Source organism: Oncorhynchus nerka, linkage group LG6, assembly GCF_034236695.1.
Source record: "Oncorhynchus nerka isolate Pitt River linkage group LG6, Oner_Uvic_2.0, whole genome shotgun sequence".
Taxonomy (NCBI): Eukaryota; Metazoa; Chordata; class Actinopteri; order Salmoniformes; family Salmonidae; genus Oncorhynchus; species Oncorhynchus nerka.
The window spans coordinates 67,477,613-67,482,455 of record NC_088401.1 but is presented as its reverse complement, the minus strand read 5'-3'; positions in this window follow the sequence as shown (position 1 = coordinate 67,482,455).

The following is a 4,843-nucleotide window of genomic DNA, read 5'->3' as shown; positions in this document are numbered from 1 at the left end:
GTTGTGCGGTAAAGCCTTGAAAATGGAGCATGTAATGAGCATCATCACGCGCACAGTTAACTTTATCAGAGCCAAAGGTTTGAATCACCGCCAGTTCAAGGCATTTCTGACGGAGTTAGAAACGGAGCATGGTGATTTGCCTTATCACACAGAGGTGCGATGGCTAAGCCAGGGAAAGGTGCCTCAAAGATGTTTCGAGCTTCGTGAGGAGATTTGTCTGTTCTTGGACAGCAAAGGGAAAGACACAACACAACTCCGAGACGAAATGTTTCTGTGTGAAATGGCTTTTCTGTGTGACATTACGAGTCATCTGAATGCAATAAACTTGCAGCTGCAGGGTCGGGATCGTGTCATCTCTGATATGTACAGTACAGTGAAGGCATTTAAAACCAAACTGACTCTGTGGGAGACGCAGATGCGGAAAGAAAATTTGAGCCACTTTCCCAGCTGCCAGACCATGAAAGAGAAGCTCTCTACCAGTGCGTTCCCGAGCACACAGTTGGCTGATAAAATAGGTATGCTTGCCGCTGACTTTCGACGCCGATTTGCTGACTTTGAAGCACAAAAAAGCAGGTTGGAACTGCTCGGTAACCCATTTGCTGTTGACGTGGAAAGCTCACCACCAAACCTCCAAATGGAGTTGATTGACCTCCAATGCAATGATGCACTGAGGGCAAAATATGCGGCAGTGGGTGCTGCGGAGTTCGCCCGTTCCTCCCGGCACAATGCCCCAGCTGCGCATCCAGGCTGCTCAAACGTTGTCTATGTTTGGCAGCACATACCTGTGTGAACAACTGTTTTCTTTGATGAACCTGAACAAAACATCACACAGAAGTCGACTTACTGCTGAACACCTCCACTCAATTCTGAGGATTTCTTCAGCTCAGAGCCTTACCCCGAACATTGATGAACTTGTGGAAAAGATGGGACACCACCAAGTATCACCCTCAACCTCAAACAAGTGAACATTACTGTGCAATCACATATTTAGAGTTTTTACTCAGTTCAAGTTTAAAAGTTAAAATTTAATATTTGTTTTCACTGCATGTTACTTCTCCTTAAACAAAGTGTTGTTTTGATTAATAGATTTTTGCACTTTATTTTTTGTATTTCAATCCAATTATATTTTAAAAATATTTCAGTTGAGTGGATGATAGAAAATTGCTATTATTGTTTTTCTTTGAAGTAAATTTAGCCCACTTTTGCTAAAATAGAAAATATAGTCTACTGATGGTGCCTTGAATACCGGTTTCTTTCATTTAATGTTCATGTTATGGGGATATTTATATAAAGGAAATTTGTCTTTTGTGTCTGTTGAAAATTAAAGATTACTGACAGAGCCATAAGAAAATATTGCTTTATTTATCTGATCATATTGTAATATATTTGTTAGGTTTTCAGTAGGTTCAATTAGGTTCACTAGACTATATGCGTCATTTAAAAAATTTTCAATGAACATTCGAACAGTCCGGCCCTCGTCTTGTAGCTGATTTTTTTATTTGGCCCTCCGTCCATTTGACTTTGACACCCCTGCTCTACAACATCCGCAGAGTACGACCCTGCCTCACACAGGAAACGGCGCAGGTCCTAATCCAGGCACTTGTCATCTCCCGTCTGGATTACTGCAACTCGCTGTTGGCTGGGCTCCCTGCCTGTGCCATTAAACCCCTACAGCTCATCCAGAACGCCGCAGCCCGTCTGGTGTTCAACCTTCCCAAGTTCTCTCACGTCACCCCGCTCCTCCGCTCTCTCCACTGGCTTCCAGTTGAAGCTCGCATCCGCTACAAGACCATGGTGCTTGCCTACGGAGCTGTGAGGGGAACGGCACCTCAGTACCTCCAGGCTCTGATCAGGCCCTACACCCAAACAAGGGCACTGCGTTCATCCACCTCTGGCCTGCTCGCCTCCCTACCACTGAGGAAGTACAGTTCCCGCTCAGCCCAGTCAAAACTGTTCGCTGCTCTGGTCCCCCAATGGTGGAACAAACTCCCTCACGACGCCAGGACAGCGGAGTCAATCACCACCTTCCGGAGACACCTGAAACCCCACCTCTTTAAGGAATACCTAGGATAGGATAAAGTAATCCTTCCCCCCCCCCTTAAAAGATTTAGATGCACTATTGTGAAGTGGCAGTTCCACTGGATGTCATAAGGTGAACGCACCAATTTGTAAGTCGCTCTGGATAAGAGCGTCTGCTAAATGACTTAAATGTAAATGTAAATGTAAGTTAGACCTCTTAAAAGGTTACTGGCAGGTTCCGTTAACTTCACGTGCTTCTGAGATTTCTGCCTTTGTGACCCCAGACAACTTCCTACAGTACTCAGTCATGGCTTTTGGGATGCGAAATGCACCAGCCACTTTCCAACGACTAGTTAACTCCATTTTAGCTGGCGTTCCTAATTGTAGTGCATACCTTGATGACCTAGTGATTTATTCGTCTGAGTGGACAGATCATGTTGACTCGCTAAGGGTAGTATGTGAACGGTTGGCAGCTGCTTCTCTAACCCTGAACTTGGCAAAGTGCGAGTTTGGGAAGGCTACTGTTACCTATCTCGGTAAAGAGGTTGGCCATGGACAGGTGCGCCCTGTTGATGCCAAGGTCTTGGCTATAACTGCATTCCCTGCACCTACCACCAGACGAGAGCTACGCCGCTTTTTAGGGATGGTTGGCTACTACCGTAGCTTCTGTAAAAAATTCTCTGCTGTAGTTGCTCCATTGACCGATTTGCTTAGTCCGGCTAGATCATTTGTGTGGTCCCCTGATTGTAAGAGAGCTTTTGAATCAGCAAAAGCACTCTTATGTAGTACACCTGTACTTGCTGCTCCAGATTTTGAACAACCGTTCAAACTTGAGGTAGATGCTAGTGCCAGAGGTGCTGGTGCTGTTCTACTGCAGCAGGACAAGAGTGGAGTGGATCATCCCGTTTGTTATTTTTCACGTAAATTTAATAAATGTCAAACAAACTATGCGACAATAAACAAGAAGCTCTTGCTTTGTTGTTGGCTCTGCCATACTTTGAAGTATATATTGGTTCCAGTGCCCTACCCGTGATTGTATATACTGACCATAACCCCTTAGTTTTTCTCCACCGAATGTACAACCAGAACCAGCGCCTTATGCGTTGGGCGCTGATTGTACAAAATTATAATTTGGAGATCCGCCACAAAAAGGGTTCTGATAATGTGTTGGCAGATGCTTTGTCTCGTGTGTGAAAATTATTTCTGTATGTTTTGCAAGGTTGTTGCTTTGTTGTGAGTATTCATTGAAATACTGTAGTCGCAACCCCTAGGGTTGCTCTTTTAAGGGTGGGAGTGTTACGGATACAGTTATCCTGTATGTGTGTGTATCCTGTGTGTGTGTTTCTTTTCTCTCCTTCTCCCCTCACAGGTGAAAATCATCACTCCCCAATCAGTCAACAATCAATCATCAATCAGAAGACACACCTCCTCCTACTTCCTAACCTATCACAGTTCCTTCCCCATGGTTTAAAAACCCCAACATTTGTTTGTTCTAGAGCTCAATCTCTCTGTAAATGCCATGTCTATAGGTCTCTGTGTTTCACTCTCGCTTTGTGTCTTAACCTCTCTTTTGTTTAAAGCACCTCCATAGCACTTTGTCATCACCTGTGAGTATTGTTTTTGGTTATGGTGTTTGTTTGTTGCTGGTGGGAAAAGGGGGAAACCAAGACAAGTCGCCCATGGGCATACACTACCCGTAGGTGAACTTTGTTAAATACACTAGTTAGAACTGGGTGGACCACCCACTGTATTTTTGGTTAGTTAGTTAGCTGTTGTTAAAGTAGGCTAGTCTAGCTTAGGGGTGTTTTGGATGCTTATTGTTTCTTTCCTTGGGTCCAGCTCAGCCCCTTTTCCTGCTCCCCCCATTACCGTGTGTTTATAAATAAACCTAGAGTTTGATGGTAGATTTCTGTTGTCGTGGTTATTTCGTGCACACTTTTACTTTGTCACAATAATCATTTGCATGAGTTATGTTACGGGTCTCATTACCATCCCCCCTAGACTGTCGGGCCAAAAGGGATTCGTAACAACGAGCCTTCCTTCAGCCCTTTCTCACTTCCTTAATGGTACCTATCCAATGATCGGTCATGACTGGATTGGAGATAGAAAGTTAACCTACGTAGTAAACCCTTGATTTTCACCTATCCAACAGTGTGAAAGGTCAACTGTCGCTTAGAACCAACTTGTCTCGTTTAAAATGGCCTCTGTGGCATCGATATGATTCAAACATGTATAGTGTCTTAATAGGATAATTTTGGTCATAAGGTCAGTCTCATTCCAAACTGAGTTTTCCAAGTGAGTTTGTCACGACTTACAGGAGGGTTGGGTGTTGCGATCTTGCCCAGTGCCCACTAACATGAGAGAAGCTGCTGTGCTGATTGTGCTCTTGTAACGGATGTGAAATGGCTAGCTAGTTAGCGGTGTTCGCGCTAAATAGCGGTTCAATCGGTGACGTCACTTGTTCTGAGACCTTGAAGTAGTAGTTTCCCTTGCTCTGCAAGGGCCGCTGCTTTTGTGGAGCGATGGTTAACGATGCTTCGTGGGTGACTGTTGTTGATGTGTGCAGAGGGTCCCTGGTTCGCGCCCGGGTATGGGCGAGGGGACGGTCTAAAGTTATACTGTTACACTCTATCAGTTGTGTGCACTGTATTCAACCATAGCAGCCAGAACCTCCAGACAGTGGGACAGACCTGCCCATTACACACCGCCTCACGACTTGTTTACAAAAGATAAGTCGCCAATGTAATGTTGAAATGACCCTTGGCCATAAGCTCTTGATGGTGCGGCCAGTTGCTAGTGTGTTTTATAGTGTCTGCCACTTTTT